The sequence below is a fragment of the Oncorhynchus clarkii genome, chromosome 26, assembly GCF_045791955.1.
Source record: "Oncorhynchus clarkii lewisi isolate Uvic-CL-2024 chromosome 26, UVic_Ocla_1.0, whole genome shotgun sequence".
NCBI lineage: Eukaryota > Metazoa > Chordata > Actinopteri > Salmoniformes > Salmonidae > Oncorhynchus > Oncorhynchus clarkii.
The window spans coordinates 32147850-32169055 of record NC_092172.1 but is presented as its reverse complement, the minus strand read 5'-3'; the positions used below and the strand labels follow the sequence as shown (position 1 = coordinate 32169055).

General features: G+C 39.9%; 2 long non-coding RNA genes and 1 pseudogene across 2 annotated transcripts; 2 read left to right on the top strand and 1 right to left on the bottom strand.

Annotated features, from left to right (window-relative positions):
• Positions 1 to 5405: 5405 nt before the first annotated feature.
• On the top strand, positions 5406 to 12543 carry LOC139385181 (uncharacterized). The gene is made up of 5 exons (XR_011628918.1): positions 5406 to 5525; positions 6138 to 6205; positions 8997 to 9299; positions 9652 to 10085; positions 11787 to 12543. It is a non-coding gene; the product is annotated as an uncharacterized lncRNA (long non-coding RNA).
• Positions 10564 to 10678, top strand: LOC139385308 (U2 spliceosomal RNA; annotated as a pseudogene).
• A 2065-nt stretch (positions 12544 to 14608) lies between the features above and the next one.
• Positions 14609 to 16304, bottom strand: LOC139385013 (uncharacterized). Its single transcript, XR_011628904.1, has 3 exons — positions 16256 to 16304; positions 15752 to 16099; positions 14609 to 15439 (listed from the first exon to the last, which is right to left on the bottom strand). It is a non-coding gene; the product is annotated as an uncharacterized lncRNA (long non-coding RNA).
• Between the last annotated feature and the right edge of the window lie 4902 nt (positions 16305 to 21206).

Below are 21206 nucleotides of genomic sequence, written 5' to 3'. Positions count from 1 at the left end.
GTGAGTATTGTCTATGAAAATCAAATAATGAATATATGAGACAAATAGTTTGACAATTTAGAATAAAAGCACTTTATGTATTTAGTTCCACCATTTTGAAAAATCTGTAACACTTTACATTACAGTGCCCTTATTACTGTGTAATTATACCTGTACGTGCAGATGAACAAGTATTGTAATTACTCATTGTTACATTGTACTTACACTAACTTACAGCAGTAACCTACCCTAGGTACAATGTAATGATTGTAATGAGTAATTGCAATACTTAAATTGTACTTACAGGACTAATTACACAGTAATAAGAGCACTGTAATGTAAAGTGTTATCAAAAAATCACACCGTAAATATTTGTTAACAAAGACCTACATACACTACAGAGAGGAAGCTAGCCTAACATGGGGGAATACGATGGAAAACTCTGCTCTCTCTCTCGCTCTCTATACAGTGCATTCGGAAAGTATTCAGACCCCTTTACCTTTTCAAAAGTTTGTTACGTTACAGGCTTATTCTAAAATGGATAACAAAATAAACAATCCTCAGCAATCTACACACAATGCCACATAATAACAAAGCGAAAAACAGGTTTTTAGAAATGTTTGCAAACGTATTACAAATCAATAACAGAAATACCTTATTTACATAAGTATTCAGACCCTTTGCTATGAGACTCGAAATTGAGCTCATGTGCATCCTGTTTCCATTGATCATCCTTGAGATGTTTCTACAACTTGATTGGAGTCCACCTGGGGTAAATTCAATTGATTGGACATGATTTGGAAAGGAACACACCTGTCTATATAAGGTCCCACGGTTGACAGTGTATGTCAGAGCAAAAACCAAGCCATGAGGTTGAAGGAATTGTCCGTAGAGCTCCGAGACGGGATTGTGTCGAGGCACAGCTCTGGGGAAGGGTACCAAAAACATCTGCAGCATTGAAGGTCCCCAAGAACACAGTGGCCTCCATCATTCAAAAATGGAAGAAGTTTGGAACCACCCAAGACTCTTCCTAGAGTTGTCCCCCCGGCCAAAAAGAGCAATCGGGGGAGATGGGCCTTGGTCAGGGAGGTGACCAAGAAAGGGAAAGATCTAGTCAATTGTACAACTGAATGCATTCCTCTGAAATGTGTCTTCTGCATTCAACCCAACCCCTCTGAATCAGAGAGGTACAGAGGTCTGCCTTAATCGACATCCATGTATTCAGTACCTGGGAACAGTGGGTTAACTGCCTTGCCCAGGGGCAGAACGACAGATTTTTTGCCTTGTGTCATGTGGCCTTTTCTGGGTATAGATTGTGGCATCCCCCTCTATCCCTCTCTCTCCTACACCCAGGTTCTGTTATCTCAGGTCGTAAATTCCTGGCGGAGACTCTCCCCTGTGGTCCGTGGACACTTAAGGGACGGGTATGATGAGTGTGTTTCATTTGGTGACCTCAGAGAGGACAGGAAACACATAACTATATCTCTGAATATGTACATTTCTCAATTATGGGGTTTGCATCTAATTATTGTATAAAATGAATGAGTAAAGATTAAACTATTTGTGAAATGATGTAATATGATGTTAAATCTGTAATGTGAAAGAATTGTATTCCCTAAAGTTTAACTAGCATTGGCTACACGGCAGGAAATAGTTAGACTCTGAGACTATCGATCCCGACAGAATAAGAGCAAATCTTAGATACTAATTACTAGTCTGCAGCTAGAAATGATGTCAACCTGGGATGCGAAGCCCGACAACTGCCGAAACATCTATCCTAGGAGAACAGTTCTGAATGGTACTCTGAAGTATCCATTCTAACCACAAAATACTTTTCCAGGGAAGCAGTGAGACGCTCGGATGAACTCTCCAACAGGCAGACGGACGACACACTGAGCGTAAATATACAGTATATCACAAAAGTGAGTACACCCCTCACATTTTTGTAAATATTTGAGTATATCTTTTCATGTGACAACACTGAAGAAATTACACTTTGCTACAATATAAAGTAGTGATTGTACAGCTTGTATAACAGTGTAAATTTGCTGTCCCTTCAAAATAACTCAACACACAGACATTAATGTCTAAACTGCTGGCAACAAAAGTGAGTGAGCAAATTTACACTGTTATACAAGCTGTACACTCACTACTTTACATTGTAGCAAAGTGTCATTTCTTCAGTGTTGTCACATGAAAAGATATACTCAAATATTTACAAAAATGTGAGGGGTGTACTCACTTTTGTGATACACTGTATATTGATTCCAGTTATTCCCGAATGAGTGAGCGTTCATGTGCAAAGGATTAGCATTTAAATTAATATAATGATCAACTGTGTAGTGAATCCTTTTTGTCTTTCCCTCCCTTTTTGTCTTTCCCTTCCTGTTCTCAGTCCACACCAACTTCCCTTTGTCCACCAAGCCGTCATATCGGCTTAGCCCACTAGGGAACCTTCCCTATCATTTCCTTGTAAGGTAACCATATCTACTGTGTTGTTTGTTTATGCATTTCTGTGATTATTTAGTTAGTAGATAAATGATTAAGCCAATTGGTGTATGGATGATTCATAGTAAAGGCTGGGTTCGTGCAGATAAACTCAAATGGTTGGCTATCTTTTTGTGGTTATGTTAACGTTATAAATTCCCCTTTTATCTGCAAAAACCTGCCAGGAGCCTGCACTGGGTTTTTAGCTGCATTGGCTAGAAAGGAGAGCAGATGTACAGTCGTGGCCAAAAGTTTTGAGAATGACACATATTAATTTTCACAAAGTTTGCTGCTTCAGTGTCTTTAGATATTTTTGTCAGATGTTACTATGGAATACTGAAGTATAATTACAAGCATTTCATAAGTGTCAAAGGCTTTTATTGACAATTACATGAAGTTGATGCAAAGAGGCAATATTTGCAGTGTTGATCTTTTTCAAGACCTCTACAATCCGCCCTGGCATGCTGTCAATTAACTTCTGGGCCACATCCTGACTGATGGCAGCCCATTCTTGCATAATCAATGCTTGGAGTTTGTCAGAATTTGTGGGTTTTTGTTTGTCCACCTGCCTCTTGAGGATTGACCACAAGTTCTCAATTGGATTAAGGTCTGGGGAGTTTCCTGGCCATGGACCCAAAATATCGATGTTTTGATCCCCAAGCCACTTTTGACCAATGGCAAGGTGCTCCATCATGCTGGAAAAGGCATTGTTCGTCACCAAACTGTTCCTGTATGGTTGGGAGAAGTTGCTCTTGGAGGATGTGTTGGTACCATTCTTTATTCATGGCTGAGTTCTTAGGCAAAATTGTGAGTGAGCCCACTCCCTTGGCTGAGAAGCAACATGTTTAATGCTTTTCGACCTGTCCCCAAATTAATGTCATTGGTTCAGAGTTTGTTTTGATATTTTAACCTGCGTGTCGTGATCGCGTTTGGTGTAGGGGGACAAAATACATTTATGCACGATAGCGCACGAGCACAGCTGTTTTGGGTTCCGTGTAAGACGTAGAGTCGCAAGCTAGCGCGAGGATGCGCTCTTTGAAAGGAGGGAGTAGTGTAACGACCCTGGGATATCGACCTTGCCGTTCGGAGCATGCTTTTGTGGCACAGTGGATAGCGTGCTGGACTTTGGGCTGGAAGGTCGAGGGTTTGAGACCTGCTCCATTACAGTATATATACAGTGTGTGCAAATGAGGTAAGATACCGGCTTGCAGACTCCAATCTCAAACTACCACTCTCCATCAGAAACATAATCACTAGCTTTCTCCACAACCGTACAATTAAAGTGAAGGTCTCCACAGCAATATCCTCACCTTTCACCCCTGAAGCAGGTGTCCCACAGGGGGCAGTTCTAAGCCTGCTACTTTTTCTACTCTACATATCAGATATTTACTACCCTCCACCCACCATAGGTCAAGTCTCACAGTTTGCCGATGACCTCTGCTACTGGTCCAGCTCCAAATGTCCTCAACTTGCTGCAAAAAAACTCCAGAAGTCTATTTAAATGATCGAGACATGGTCTAACATGTGGCGAGTAAAATTGAACCCACAAAAGACCCAATGTGTCCTCTTCACAAGAAGCACCAGCAAAAAAAAACAGGAAACCCATAGATCTCAAACTCTACGGTGAAACAATAAAAGTAGAAAAAGAAGCTAAATTCCTTGGAGTCACCTTCTAGAAGAAGGTGCACTGAAAATGCACATGCACTGAAAAATCCATATAGCGAACATAGAGAGAGAGGGACGAAAAAGACTAAACCACCTAAAAACGCTGTGCGGAAGAAAATATGGAGCCTCACCTCAGAGAGTGCTGAAAGTCTACATCAGCTACATCCGATCCCTCTTTGAATACGCCCTACCAGCCTGGATAACAGCTTCACCGCAGCAGATGAATCGGCTACAGATAGTCCAAAACATGGCAATAAAAATGGCTTACAGACTACCAAGATACATCAACAATCACTACGTTAACAGCATATCTGGACTGACATCAATCGACAATAGACAGTCAATCATTGGCCAGAAGTTCATCAACAGAGCCACTCACAACCCATCACTGAAGGAAGCCGTGGGACAGGCCAAATGGACCACAGATACACCCATGTCCATAATGCTGAAACTGACCTAGAAGAGAGGAAAGGGGAGAAAGGAGAAGAAGAAGAAAAAAAATACAATCAAGTGTGTGTGTAGATATATGTGAATGCACTCCTCTCCCCCCTCCCCCTACACAGTTGTGAGCTATAATTGTAATTACGTTTTTTACTTTTATTTTTTAAAGTAAACACCACAAACTCATGAAAAGAGAAAGGTGAAACTAATCTACGCCCGTTCTGATAAAAACCTTAGGGCATCTAGCCTCAGGGGATGCCTTGCTTGATCACACCCTCCTTCCTTGCTCCTGGCCTGCCCTGCCTCTTCCACCAATCCATTTGTTTCTTATGGACAGAAAGGAGCAGAAGCTCTGAGCTGTCCGATCAGGTCCATTGTTTACTGAGGTAAGATAATCAAAAGCAATAATTAATTCTACTCGATGTATGTCAGAACGGGGCACCTGTCTCACTCCCGGGAGGCATATGTTATGAAACTCCCGCGAATGGAGAACGGGATTACTCCCGGGAGTGAGAGACAGGTGCCCCATTCTGGCATACACCGGGTAGAAATAATTATTGCTTTTGATGAGAACGGTTTATCTAGTTTGAAAATTCAAACATGTATTTGATGGAAAAGAGATGTTGTATATGTTTCTGGACGATGTACCTAGATTCCTTGTTGACAACGTGATCGAGCGGAGCAGATTACTGTTTGATTTGAGTAGGGCGCTCTTCCCTCCCCGCTTTCGATGACCGTTCGATTGAGACCGGGACAGCGTAATAGAACTCCCTCAATGGCCACTTTAGCGCGAGAATTAAAAACAAGAAAGTGATATTAGGCGACACGTGAATGGAATGGTCGTGACGTCATTCACTACAGAACAGTCCTTTACCTAGCTTGTTACACCTTCAAAGCTTGGTCTTATAACAACCCAGTGTAGCTAGCTAGTTAATCAAGATGGATTTTCGCTGGTGAGTCTTCTGCTAGTTCGTAGATGTGTTAGCTACAGTAGCTATCTCAGGCAAGCTAGCTAAGAAGACAAGTCAATGTTAACTAACGTTAGCTACCTTGGCCTTTCGAATTGTAAAGTTAGCTAAATTTAGCAGGCTTACGAAGTTGCATTTACATTTTTTTTCATTGACCGGTGTCTAGTTTAAAAGCTATAGCTAGCTAGCTGAAGACAAAAGTATCTGTGTAATGTATGGCTTGAAGTTAGGATAGAGGTTAACTAACGGTAACTGTAGCTAGCTTTCCATGACCTATCCTTCGTCGAAATGAACTCCGGGAGCAAGTGGGTTAGCGTTAGCTAATTTACCTATGTTTCAAACGTAAATTATTGCCTTGTACTTATATCTGAGTCATTCGTTAATTCACTTTACTGAGCAACGCTATATTGATTCGAACTACAATGGAACATGATCTGTTTGCTAAAATTGATGTCAACATCATTGGAGTTCAATTCTTAGCTAAGGATATCATTAACGTTAACTAATACATAAATAATGGTATATCCTAACAGTCACTTGGTTATAAAGTTACTATGAATGTGATTATTGAAAATGGGTTTGTCAATTTCTCTTTAGGTGTCTGAGTGTTGGCCCAGTTATAATCTTGTTCTTGTCCATCCTGCCTTCCAGCCAGTTGAAAACAGGTTTGTTTTAATTAATTATACCATTGGAATTTAGTATTTTTACAACATACTTGAAAATGTACACCAGAAAATTAGTCGAACAGACTGAGTGCAAAACAGTAGATCAATGTTACCTTCCCTAAAATTCTCATTCCTCAACTAAAATACCTTTAATCCAAGTTGTATCTCTTCTTGACTAGTAATGAACAATTAACCAACTTTTTTTGGGGGGGGGGGTTTATTAAACAACTAATTGACCGATGTCTGTTCAGATTACTTGAATTCTGTTTAGTCCGTTTTTGTGCACCTAACGCGCCGTTTATCTGGAGATAAATCGAATCATTTTGTAGGCAAATAAAATTCGTGAAATGATGCCTTATCTAATTTGAAGAGCTAGTAAAATAATTTTTGTCACAGGTCTGCAGCTAGCGTAGCTACACTGAAGAAAAATACTAACGCAACAATTTGTTACAAAGATGTTACAGTTCATATCAGGAAATAATTCATTAGGTCCTATTCTATGGATTTCACATGACTGGGAAAACGGATACCTTAAAAAAACAAACATTTAAGGTAGTGGCGTGGATCAGGAAACCAGTCAGTATCAGGTGTAATCTCCTTTGCATAGGTGATTGTGGCCTGTGGAATGTTGTCCCACTCCTCTTCAAAGGCTGTGCAAAGTTGCTGGATATGTGTGATCTGGAACACGCTGTCCTACACGTATATCCAGAGCATCCCAAACAGGCTCAATGGGTGCTGGCATGGAAGAACTTGGACATTTTCAGTTTCCAGGAATTGTGTACAGATCCTTACGACATGGGGCCATGTGTTATCATGCTGAAACATGAGGTTATGGTGGCGAATGAATGGCACAATGGGCCTCAGGATCTCGTCATGGTATCTCTGTCCATTCAAATTTCCATCCATAAAATGCAATAGTCTTCATTGTCCATAGCATATGCCTGCACATACCATAACCCCACCACCATGGGGCACTCTGTTCACAACGTTGACATCAGTAAACCATTCGTCCACAACGCCGTACACGCTACGCTGTCTGCCATCTGCCCTGTATATTTGAAACCGGGATTCATCCGTGAAGAGCACACTTCTCCAGAGTGACAGTGGCCATTGAAGGTGAGCATTGCCCACTGAAGTCGGTTAAGACGCCAAACTACAGTCAGGTCAAGATCCTGGCAAGGATGACGAGCACAAAGATGAGCTTCCCTGAGACAGTTTCTGACCGTTTGTGCAAAAATTATTTGGTTGTAATAACTGTTTCATCGGCTGTCCGGGTGACTGGTCTCAGACGATCCCACAGGCAAAGACGCCGGATGTGGAGGTCCTGGGCTGGTGTAGTTACACGTACGTGGTCTGCAGTTGTGAGCAAAATTAATATTAAATTCTCTGGCAACGGCTCTGGTGGACATTCCTGCAGTCAGCATGTCAATTGCACACTCCCTCAAAGCATGAGACATCTGTGGCATTTTGTTGTGGCAAAACTGCACATTTTATTGGCCTTTTTATTTTCCACAGCACAAGTTGCTGTGTAATGATCATGCTGTTTAATCAGCTTCTTGATATTACATGCCTGTCAGGTGGATGGATTGTCTTGGCAAAGAAGAAATGCTCACTAAAAGGGATGTAAACAAATGTGTGCACAATTTAAGATTTTTTTTTTTTGTCTGTATGGAACATTTCTGGGATCTTTTATTTCAGCTCATGAAACATGGGACCAACACTTTACATTTTGTGTTGAAATTCTTGTTCAGTATAAATAGGATAACTAAACACAGAACAGTATGGGGAGTACATAGTTAATGTTTGGCTGTAACTGCCTGAGCAGAGATGAGATGATGACTAAGGAATGGAAAAAATAGTCATCAAATGCAAACTAAGTATATTTTCAATGTTTTGGCAATTTAATGTTCACAATTTGGGCTTTTGAATTTCTATTTAAAAAGCAAAAACATTATTTGAATGTAATTTCTTATTGCATTTAATGAAAATCTAGGATTTTGCAAGTCTTAAACACTCAATTATTATCCAAAATAACTTTTTAGAGATACAAAATGTTTTTTTCCCACTGATTTTTATTGAACACTGACCAGAGTTTTAATTAGCTCAGGATTCCCCTCTGTAGGAATCTGTGTTTTTAAAATGGGGTGATATGAAAGTAGTGTGAGATTTCAAAGGCATATTGTATGTAATGATTATTAACGGTTAGACAGAGCGTCCAGGGTGTTGTACACATTTTCTGTTATCAATGGTTTGAATGAGAACCCAATGGCTGTATGGCCCCTTGGGTTCTTGAGAGCTAGTTAATAGTCTGAGTGGCTGGTGACTATTTTTTGCCCACCAGACACTGACACTGGTTCACCGAAAGATTGTCATGCCCAGGTTACAATGGTCAGCTATTGCATGGTCAGCTATTATATCAATAGCTCATTTACATGGCTGCACTACAGCAGAGGTTCCACCAGCATAAATTTGAGTCAGTCAACATGACTGACGGGATTGAAGAAAATCTGCCATTGTCCATTTATCGGTCGCTTAGGGTACATTTTTAATCATCGTTATAGCCTTTAAAAAATGTTTTTATTGAAAATAATCTTGACACCTTTATTAGTCAATATTTAAAAATACTGCTTAGATTTTTTTTCTGTAGCGTTGGCTGAGGGAAGGTGTATGTAGATAGCACCAGCATCTTGAAAATAAGCCTGGAGAGTAACATTATTTAATGTTAATGTTTAATTTTCGTTGTGGCTGTAAAAATTGTGCAGTGAATATGGTTTTTCTCATTTTTTTACAGTTTTCTTGGATATACTTTGTTGTCGTGTGGGGGAATCCCTATCCATAGAAATACCTGATGATGACCAGTGTCCTGTGTCAAACTTCAGTGTATGTACAGAGAAAATTGGCCAAGTGTTCGAGTATAGCAAGAAGCTGTCAGAGTTGACTGTGGATCCACGTTATCAGGACAGGATCCAGTTGAAGAATGACGCCAACGGCCTTGCTGTTGTAATTTGGAATGTAACCAAAGAAGATGTAAAGCAACACTATTATGTGGACTGCGCTTCTACAATTCTAAAGAGATTTGTAATTCAAATTTCAAGTAAGAAGCCTCCTGTCAATTTTTTAATGCAAAAAAAGTTTGAGTGGAAGTACATGTGACAGTAGAGCAGTTTCTGAAGTTCCACTGTTGCTTAGCTGTACTGAAGGGATTAAACATCAGTTATAATCTGTTATTGCTATTGTAAACATTGCAGCACTATTTAACACAAACTAATGAAGCTTATTTTGCTTATGAAGTATTTTTTCAGTACAACCTCCACACCAGGAGGTATTGTTGTCCCCTGACTAGGAAGTAGATGATGATGATAATAATAATAATAATAATTGTTTTTGTAGTACAGAGATATTTGTTATTCAAGCATGACAAGTGTATTTTGCTTATCTATTTTCAGGAAGTATTGAGAGTTCAACCACCACAGCATTCCCCCAACCATCTACAACCACACCAGGGGGTATTATTGTCACCTGATCTTTAACCTGGAAGTACATAGACCAGGGTTTACCAAACTCAAACCGGGGGACCCCAGGTGGTACACATTTGTGATTCCCCCCTCCCCCCTTAGCACTACACAGCTGATTAAATTAATGAGCTCATCAAGCTTTGATTATTTGAATCAGCTGCATAGTGATAAGGCAAAAAAAACAAAACGTGTACCCATTGGGGTCCCCAGGACCATTTTTGGGAAATGCTGAGATAACCGTTTTTGTAGTGCAGAAGTATTTGTTATTCAAGCATGACAATTGTATTTAGCTTACAATATATTTTCAGGTAGCACTGAGAGTTCAACCACCACAGCAGCCCCCCAACCATTTTCAACCACACCAGGTATAGTCATCATTTGATCTTTAAATTGAACTAGATTACTGAGCAGATTATGAGCTGTGTAGTGCTGTAATAGCAGAACTGGGTTCAAATAGTATAACAAAAATCTACCAAGCACTTAATGAGTTTGTGTTGCAGTAGAACCAACAGAATTGTATCAAGTGAAAACCCTGTCAATCTGTCATTGAAAGGCCACATTTTAACATCGCAGAGACAGCGATGGTGTGAACTAATGCACAGCAACATTCTAAATAATGGGAGATCTGTTTATATTTGAAATCAAATGCATTCCAAGTTATTGTTTGGGATCTGTCATGTAGAACTAGAAAGTAAAGTTGTCTAACTCGATGTCATGATCACCTCTGATTAGGAGTTAGAAGTTGGTCGGATCTGGTTTATGTGCCAATATGTTTTGGAATGTGTGTGATTGTATGTATGCACACATCTGGCTCCTCTGGCCATATTTAGTTTGACAGTTAAGATACTTGACTGCCTTTTGGCTAAGATAAAGTGTAGTATCTGTTCCTGTCAGTTTAATATCTGATGCGTCCACTATCTGGGGACCATTAATGAAACGCTGAGACGCGGTAGTCCTGTGTCCTGTTGTGACATAGCTACGTGGCTCTGAGTCCACCAACTGCGGGGAACGCACAGCCCGACCGCCGAACCTCCCCACAATTCCTAACAATGCATCTCCCAGTACGCGTCCTCTATTCATTTGAATGTGTAGACAGTTGGAGAAATGGCTTGAATTCAGAAAGTAAACAATCCCAACACTACTCTGCGTACACATTTGGTACTCTGCTAGACCACTGGACTTTTCCTCTTCCACTCTGTGTACCACCACTTTGGTGATGCCTCAGCAGCTCTGAGTCCCCGCTAGCTCACCACACTAAGTTCAGAGTAGTAGCCAGTCGTCCACTCTACAAGCTCTCAGCACTGCAGGATTCCACTATCTCCCATTCCTCTCACACTTCAGGCGACTCCTGAACAACTTTCCAGTGCTGCAGGTGCATTACCTTTGTAAAAGTATAATTTGTATAAGTCAATTTGTCATTCGCTCAAGTTTTGGACCACATGAAAGCTGCTGAGATTGCATTCTTCCCTACAATGATTCAGAGAACGTTAGCAATATAGAACACATGGAAATTGATAATTCAATTTTGTCTATATCTGCCCTGATACCTGAATGCATACGCTACTTTGTAAAATATTAATCACATTAGCTTGCTTCAAAGTTTGTCAACATTTTAACTGGGAGTTAGGCCTTTCTTTTTTTAATTTCAGGTTTTTCAAAAAGTATTGTAATTGTTTCAATGTTTTATTAATACTTTAGCACACCAGATTCTACTGCTCAATAGGACCTTGAAAAGCAGAATTGGGTGTTTGAGCAGGGCTGTAACTAAAGCCTACATACCCATTAGCTCTTCAGATGGAATGTTAACCACATGTTTTATACAGTACGTTGACTTTGTGGCATTTTTTTCACCATATTGCTTATCTAATACCACAAATATATCAAAGTCAATGTTAGTATTGTGGCAACAATGACTTCCCCGCAGTAGTGCTATCAAGTCATTTTCTGTCATGACAAATCATGACATGACATTGGTTCAATTGTATGGCAATTTGTGTTCATTTATGTTAATGCTAGAACCAGGAAGTAATCGAGTACTATAAGTAATTTTTTTTCTGCCTTTGAAGGTCTACCTGTCGAACATCTTGCTTGGCTGGTACTGGTACCAGTATGCCTAGGCGGCGTAGTACTACACATCAGGAATCGTAAAAAGTTGAATGAAGAACCTCTCTCGGCCGTGCTGTAGATCCCATCATCCACCTGTGTTCTAAATCAAAACACGTCAACGGGCCTCCTGGGTGGCGCAGTGGTTAAGGGCGCTGTACTGCAGCGCCAGCTGTGCCATCGGAGACTCTGGGTTCGCGCCCAGGCTCTTTCGTAACCGGCCGCGCCTGGGAGGTCCGTGGGGCGACGCACAATTGGCCTCTAGCGTCGTCCGGGTTAGGGAGGGCTTGGCCGGTAGGGGTGTCCTTGTCTCATCGCGCACCAGCGACTCCTGTGGCGGGCCGGGCACAGTGTGCGCTAACCAAGGTTGCCAGGTGCACGGTGTTTCCTCCGACACATTGGTGCGGCTGGCTTCCGGGTTGGATGCGCGCTGTGTTAAGAAGCAGTGCGGCTTGGTTGGATTGTGTATCGGAGGACGCATGACTTTCAACCTTCGTCTCTCCCGAGCCCGTACGGGAGTTGTAGCGATGAGACAAGATAGTAGCTACTAAAACAATTGGATACCACGAAAAAGGGGTGAAATTTATCTTAAAAAAAAAAAAAACATGTCAACGGACAGCAGAACAACGAAAATGATGGCTTTGTTATTACTAAGGTTGGCTAGGCACTATGATTTTGCCCTGTCTGTGGTCTTGCCATGAACATTTCTAATCAATCAAATCAAACTCGGGGGCATGTTGATTGCTGCTTTGCGCCGGTGGAATCTTTTTGAAAGTGCTTTCTAAATGCAATGTCCCATTCACTTCTATTGGGCGTCAGCTAGTGGTGGCTTAAGTTATGTGACGTTTTGAAGTGGCTGTTTTAAAGGGAACTGAACCATGCATTACGGTTTCTCCTGGCCCAAAGACTTGACAGAGTGAGGAGCCTAACAATAAGTTGTGTAAAATCCTAAACTATCACTTTAAACCCTCAGCCTTACTGTACAACTACTGTACTTATGATTTTCTTCAACCTTTATAACGCTTGATCATTGTCAGCATTACATTCTGTGTTCCCTATTCGGGGAGACGTTTATACAGATGTGCACAATTTACTGTACTGTCATTATACTGATATTAAAACCATTATGTTCTATTGTATGATTACACCTCTTATGATGATGGGATCGTTCAAATACGTATTTATGATCCAAGATTTTCTTTAAGGTCAACATAGTTGGATTTTATTTGTATTTTTTACTGAAAGTAATTTGAAAGTAACAAATTGTGCACACTGCTGTTTTTAAATGCACTTTTGTGACAGCCTGATGTATGTACAGTTATCTAATGAATATTTTTGCTAATGTAGATGTGAATTGGCCCCTCGCGATATTAAGACTGGTCGATACACAAACATTCCCTTCAGATAAACGTGACTGTTCTTTTTGTAATGATGGTTCCCAAGAAAAATTAGGGATCTTTTTTGACAACTGTCCAGCCATAATGAAATGCTACATTTGATCAGGTAACAATGTGAATGTCTTTTCAAAGCTTGCTGTCTCATCCTCTATCACAGACCTTTTAGAAGTTCCTGAATGTCCTCTTATTTACTGTACTTTGTTTATGTATAGATAGCAATAATGTTTAGATTTAATCTATTTTAGAGGACTCCAAGGAAAATTATGTGCAATGTTTGACTGACTGCTTTTAGTGTCTCAACTGTGTGGTCCACAATGTGTTTTAAAAATATATATTTTGTATTGTCAACCAGTTGTGGAGTGACACAAATGTTTCTAACCTTTTGAATAAAATCTTGCTCTTTTCTGATTTGTATCCAAGGTCTTTGTTATTCACTGCATTCCACTTTTTGTTACATTACAGCCTTATTCTAAAATGGAATATATTTGTTGTTTTCCTCAATCTACACACAATAGCCCATAATAACAAGGAGAACATGTTTTTAGAAATTTTATCTAATTAATAAAACATTTAAAACATACCTTATTTACATAAGTATTCAGACTCGAAATTAAGCTCCGATGCGTCCTGTTTCCATTGATCCTCCTTGATTGTTTCTAAATCTTGATTGGAGTCCACCTGTGGTAAATTCAATTGATTGGACATTATTTGGAAAGCTAAACAAGGTCCCACAGTTGACAGTGCATGTCAGAGGTAAAAAACCAAGCCATGAGATCGAAGGAATTGTCTGTAGAGCTCCGAGACAGGATTGTGTCGAGGCACAGATCTGGGGAAAGGTATTGAAATATTTCTGCAGCATTGAAGTTCCCCAAGAATACAGTGGCCTCCATCATGCTTAAATGGAAGAAGTTTGGAACGACCAAGACTCTTCCTAGAGCTGGCCATCCGGCCAAACTGAGCAATCGGGAGAATGACCTTGGTCAGGGAGATGACCAAGATCCTGTTGGTCACTGATGGATCTCTAGAGTTCCTCTGTGGAGATGAGAGAACCTTCTAGAAGGACAACAATCTATGCAGCACTCCACCAATCAGGTCTTTATGGTGGAGTGGCCAGACGGAAGCCACTCTTCAGTAAAAGGCACATGACAGCCCACTTGGAGTTTGCCAAAAGGCAGCTAAAGGACTGACCTTTTAAACTCTGGCCTGAATGCCAATTGTCACGTCTGGAGGAAAACTGGCACCATTCATATGGTGAAGCATGGTCTGAATAATTATGTAAATGTGATATTTACTACTTCTTTTTTTTATATATATATGTGTGCACACGTGCCAAAATGTAAAAAAATAAATAATTGCTTTGTAATTAAATAGTATTGTGTGTAAACTGATGAAGAAAAATATAATTTAATCAATTTTAGAATAAGCTGTAACGTAACAATGCGGGGAAAAGTCAAGCGGTCTGAATACATTCCGAATACACTATATACAGTATAACAGCAGATTAAAAAATATATTTATAGTTGCAGATTTATGGTTAAACCAGTACTGTTTTGTTAATTGGTCCTTGGATGGAATGGTAGATATGACGTAAATGATTTAAGATCAGATGCCTAAAATGATCTTGTTCAATACTTTTCTATCTCTAACACCCTGAACATACTGGTCATGCAATCAACACTGGAATAACACAATAAATAAAAAGATGTGAAACCAATCTGGACACATGTAGATCCCATCGTCCACCTACTTAGATGTATGGAGTGGCAGAAGTTTAACCCCGTGTGTCACAGGAGACTTCATAAAACATCAGAAATGTTACTTTTACTCTCAGCATCTTTACATTTTATTCCTGTTTGTCCTCCTATATTCACTCTTGGTCCTCTAGATGACAGGCTTCAACCAAATTGTTCCAGAATCCTCATTTTGTCAGGATCTACAGTGTAAGAGGACAGCTATTTTTTTTTATCTTCATGAAATGCGCAATAAACACCAATACCCGATTTACAGACAGTGAGTTGCACCACATAAGTATAAAAAAAATACATTTCAGAAAGCTGATTCCATGTGAAAATTAGAATTATTGGGTGCAAATCATTTCTTAGCAGGTCGTCAACAGCAGAAGACACAGAGAGCAGACCCCAGCACAGAGAACATGGGGGCTATGATCAAGGTGATAAACCATGACAACTTCATCCCAACAACAGTAGTAGAGAGCTGATCTGAAATGACAGAATGACAGAATGCCTTCTTGGTGTGGGAATATAAAGATTTAATCAGACTTCATTATATTTATCACAATTGAAAAACAATTCTAAACATACTGTATTGAAAACAATCAAGAAATGTATCAAGTGCATGTGAGTACATAACTATTATATTTGTTTCTTCCTACTATGTTATGGTATATATTTATAATTGAAATCCATATCCTGAATTGACTTGAGATTAAACTTTATTGAACCAGGTGTATATTTTTTAGAATGCTCCCAATGCAAAACCACAGTTATGCAGTTATAATGCAGTTTACTCACCACCACTGATAAGGGAGAGCTTGGTCCCACTTCCGATCTCAAATATGTTAGCCCTCTGCTCAACACAGTAGTACAGACCCACGTCACTCTCTGAGATGTTCAGTATGCTCAGATTGCTTCGGAACAGGCCTGTGTCATACACTGACTCGGAACGACCATCAAACCTTTTGAGTCTCAGGGGTGTATTTGTCTTTATAGTGATGGCTACTGAAAGAGTGGCATCAGGACGAAGAACAAACCACATGACCTCATACTCCAGGGTAATGTCACAGCCAAGGGTGACTGTGTCCCCTGGTTCCACTAGAATCTCATTTTGAACTGCTCCAAAAGCCTCACAGAACATGGAACCTTTCATAAAAACAAAGACCATATTATTGACTGAGGCTATTTAAATAAAATGTTCATAACACATTTACATGTTTTAAACCAAATTAACAGAGTACTTAAAACTAATGAAATATAAACAATGTATCTCCCAAGTGGATAAAATGCATTTCTACTTACAGCATAGAATTGTTAGAGCTGTTCTCTTGTTCATTGTTTCCTGTCAGTTACTGAAAGAAGGATGTGAATGCCTTTTAGGAAGTGGTTATTGTGCTCCACCACACCCCCAACACACTTTCATTTCATGTTTAAGTCAGAGTTTCTGTAAGTGAGGACTGGGAGGCTGTTCCTGTTACAACGCATGATGAGGACCATGATGATTCTCATCATCAAAAGTGAGTATTGTCTATGAAAATCAAATAATGAATATATGAGACAAATAGTTTGACCATTTAGAATAAAAGCACTTTATGTACAGTTGAAGACAGAAGTTTACATACACTTAGGTTGGAGTCATTAAAACTCATTTTTCAACCACTCCACAAATTTATTGTTAACAAACTATAGTTTTGGTAAGTCGGTTAGGACAGCTACTTTGTGCATGACAAAGGTACTTTTTCCAACAATTGCTTACAGACAGATTACGTCACTTATAATTGACTGTATCACAATTCCAGTGGGTCAGAAGTTTACATACACTAAGTTGACTGTGCCTTTAAACAGCTTGGAAATTCCAGAAAATGTCATGGCTTTAGAAGCTTGTGATAGGCTAATTTACATCATTTGAGTCAATTGGAGGTGTACCTGTGGATGTTTTTCAAGGCCTACCTTCAAACTCAGTGCCTCTTTGCCTGATATCATGGGAAAATCACAAGAAATCAGCCAAGACCTCAGAAAAAAATGATAGACCTTTACAAGTCTGGTTCATCCTTGGGAGCAATTTACAAACGCCTGAAGGTACCACGTTCGTCTGTACAAACAATAGTATGCAAGTATAAACACCATGGGAACACGCAGCCGTCATACCGCTCAGGAAGGAGATGCGCTCTGTCTTCTAGAGATGAACGCACTTTAGTGCGAAAAGTGCAAATCGATCCCAGAACAACAGCAAAGGGCCTTGTGAAGATGCTGGAGGAAACAGGTACAAAAGTATCTATATCCACAGTAAAACGAGTCCTATATCGACATAACCTGAAAGGCAGCTCAGCAAGGAAGAAGCCACTGCTCCAAAACTGCCATAAAAAAGCCAGACTACGGTTTGCAACTGCACATGGGGACAAAGATTGTACTTTTTAGAGAAATTACCTCTAGTTTGATGAAACAAAAATAGAACTGTTTGGCCATAATGTCCATCGTTATGTTTGGAGGAAAAAGGGGGAGGTTTGCAAGCCGAAGAACACCATCCCAACTGTGAAGCACGGGGGTGGCAGCATCATGTTGTGGGGGTGCATGCTGCAGGAGGGACTGGTGCTCTTCACAAAATAGGTGGCATCATGAGGAAGGGAAATTATGTGGATATATTGAAGCAACATCTCAAGACATCTGTCAGGAAGTTAAAGCTTGGTCGCAAATGGGTCTTCCAAATGGACAATGACCCCAAGCATACTTCCAAAGTTGTGGCAAAATGGCTTAAGGACAACAAAGTCATGGTATTGGAGTGGCCATCACAAAGCCCTGACATCAATCATACAGAAAAATTGTGGGCAGAACTGAAAAAGCGTGTGCGAGCAAGGAGGCCTACAAACCTGACTCAGTTACACCAGCTCTGTCAGGAGGAATGGGCCAAAATACACCCAACTTATTGTGGGAAGCTTGTGGAAGGCTACCTGAAGTTAAACATTTTAAAGGCAATGCTACCAAATACTAATTGAGTGTATATAAACTTCTGACCCACTGGGAATGTGATGAAAGAAATAAAAGCTGAAATAAATAATACTCTCTACTATTATTCTGACATTTCACATTCTTAAAATAAAGTGGTGATACTAACTGACCTAAAACAGGGTCTTTTTATTAGGATTAAATGTCAGGAATGGTGAAAAACTGAGTTTAAATCTATTTGGCTAAGGTGTATGTAAATTCCGACTTCAACTCTATTTAGTTCCACCATTTGGAAAAATCTGTAACACTTTACATTACAGTGCCCTTATTACTGTGTAATTATACCTGTACGTGCAGATGAACAAGCATTGTTACATTGTACTTACACTAACTTACAGCAGTAACCTACCCTAGGTACAATGTAATGATTGTAATGAGTGATTGCAATACTTAAATTGTACTTACAGGACTAATTACACAGTAATAAGAGCACTGTAATGTAAAGTGTTATCAAAAAATCACACCGTAAATATTTGTTAACAAAGACCTACATACACTACAGAGAGGAAGCTAGCCTAACATGGGGGAATACGATGGAAAACTCTGCTCTCTCTCTCGCTCTCTCTCTCTCTCTCTCTCTCTCTCGCTCTCTCTCTCTCTCTCTCTCTCTCTCTCTCTCTCTATATATATATATATATATATATATATATATATATATATATATATATATATATATGCAGGTCTGGAAAAAATTAAGAGACCACTGCAAAATTATCAGTTTCTCTGGTTTTTACTATTTATAGGTATGTGTTTGGGTAAAATTATTTTTTTTGTTTTATTCTATAAACTACTTACAACATTTCTCCCAAATTCCAAATCTAAATATTGTCATTTAGTGCATTTATTTGCAGACAATGACAACTTGTCAAAATAACAAAAGATATGCAGTGTTGTCAGACTTCGAATAATGCAAAGAAAATAAGTTCAAATTCATTTTTAAACAACACAACAACACGTCTTGGCAGGCCCTCCACCAGTCTTTCACATTGATGTTGGGGGACTTTATGCCAATCCTGGCGCAAATGTTCAAGCAGCTCGGCTTTGTTTGATGGCTTGTGACCATCCATCTCCCTCTTGATCACATTCCAGAGGTTTTCAATGGGGTTCAGGTTTGGAGATTGGGCTGGCCATGACAGGGTCTTGATCTGGTGGTCCTTCATCCACACCTTGATTGACCTGGCAGTGTGGCATGGAGCATTGTCCTGCTGGAAAAACCAATCCTCAGAGTTGGGGAACATTGTCAGAGCAGAAGGAGGCAAGTTTTCTTCCAGGACAACCTTGTACGTGGCTTGATGCATGTGTCCTTCACAAAGACAAATCTGTCTGATTCCAGCCTTGCTGAAGCACCCCCAGATCATCACCGATCCTCCACTAAATTTCACAGTGGGTGAGAGACCAAGAGAGGCCTACAAGTCATAGTGTATCGAGGGTTTTTTCTTTATTCTTTACTATTTTCTACATTGTAATATAATAGTGAAAAAAATGAAATAACACATTGAGAATAGTTTCGTAACCAAAAAAAGTGTTAAACAAATAAATAAATATTTTATATTTTATATTTTCTTCAAATAGCCACCCTTTGCCTTGATGACAGCTCCACTCTTGGCATTCTCTCAACCAGTTTGATGAGGTAGTCACCTGGAATGCATTTCATTTAACAGGTGTGCCTTGTTAAAAGTTCATTTGTGGAATTTCTTTCCTTCTTATAGTGCATTTGAGCCAATCACTTGTGTTGTGACAAGGTAGGGGTGGTATTTAGAAGATAACCCTATTTGGTAAAAGACAAGTCCATATTATGGCAAGAACAGCTAAAATAAGCAAAGTGAAACGACTATCCATCATTACTTTAAGACATGAAGGTCAGTCAATACAAGAACTTTGAAAGTGCAGTCGCAAAAACCATCAAGCGTTACGATGAAACTGGCTCTCATGAGAACTGCCACAGGAAAGGAAGACCCAGAGTTACCTCTGCTGCAGAGGATTAGTTCATTAGCGTTAACTGCACCTTAGATTGCAGCCCAAATAAATGATTCACAGAGTTCAACTAACAGACACATCTCAACATCAACTGTTCAGAGGAGACTGCGTGAATCAGGCCTTCATGGTCAAATTGCTACAAATAAACCACTACTAAAGGACACCAATAATAAGAAGATACTTTCTTGGGCCAAGAAACACAAGTAATGGACATTAGGCCAGTGGAAATCTGTTCTTTGGTCTGATGAGTCCAAATTTTAGGTTTTTGGTTCCAACCGCCGTGTCTTTGTGAAAAGCAGAGTAGGTGAACGGATGAGCTCAGCGTGTGTGGTTCCCACCATGAAGCATCGAGGAGGAGGTGTGATGGCGTGGGGGTGCTTTGCTGGTGACACTGTCTGTGATTTATTTAGAATTCATTGCAAGCTTAACCAGCATGGCTACTACAGCATTCTGCAGCGATATGCCATCCCATCTGGTTTGCGCTTAGTGGAACTATCATTTGTTCTTCAACAGGACAATGACCCAATACACACCTCCAGGCTGTGTAAGGACTATTTGTCCAAGAAGGAGAGCAATCGAGTGCTGCATCAGATGACATGGCCTCCACAATCCCCCAACCTCAACCCAATTGAGATGGTTTGGGATGAGTTGGACCGCAGAGTGAAGGAAAAGCAGCCAACAAGTGCTCAGCATATGTGGGAACTCCTTCAAGACTGTTGGAAAACTATTCCTCGTGAAGCTGTTTGAGAGAATGCCAAGAGTGTGAAAAGCTGTCATCAAGGCAAAGGGTCACTACTTTGAAGAATATATTTTGATTTGTTTAACACTTTTTTGGTTACTACATGATTCCATATTTGTTATTTCATAGTTGTGATGTCTTTACTGTTATTCTACAATGTAGAAAATAGTATAAAATAAAGAAAAAGTGAAGTAAAGAGCCACATAAAAACGTTTTCAGTGTTTGGTCAATTATGTAATAACATTCCCTATAAAGCAGACATGTCCCATGCTAACACATGCTCTTACTTTTCCAGGTGCTTTGATCTGGGTGCTGGCCACAGCTGATGTGACTGTCCAACAGGTGACACTTGGAGGCACCATCAATCTAGAATGTGATATCACGGTGAAATACGACATCATATGGTTTGTTCTGCGTCCCAATACCACACTGTCGCAGGCCACCTTTACCTTTGTAAAACAGGATAAGAATCTAAGATCCACGGCCCAATTTGGCAGACGATTTGTGCCTGTATATAACAAAGCTGTGCCAACT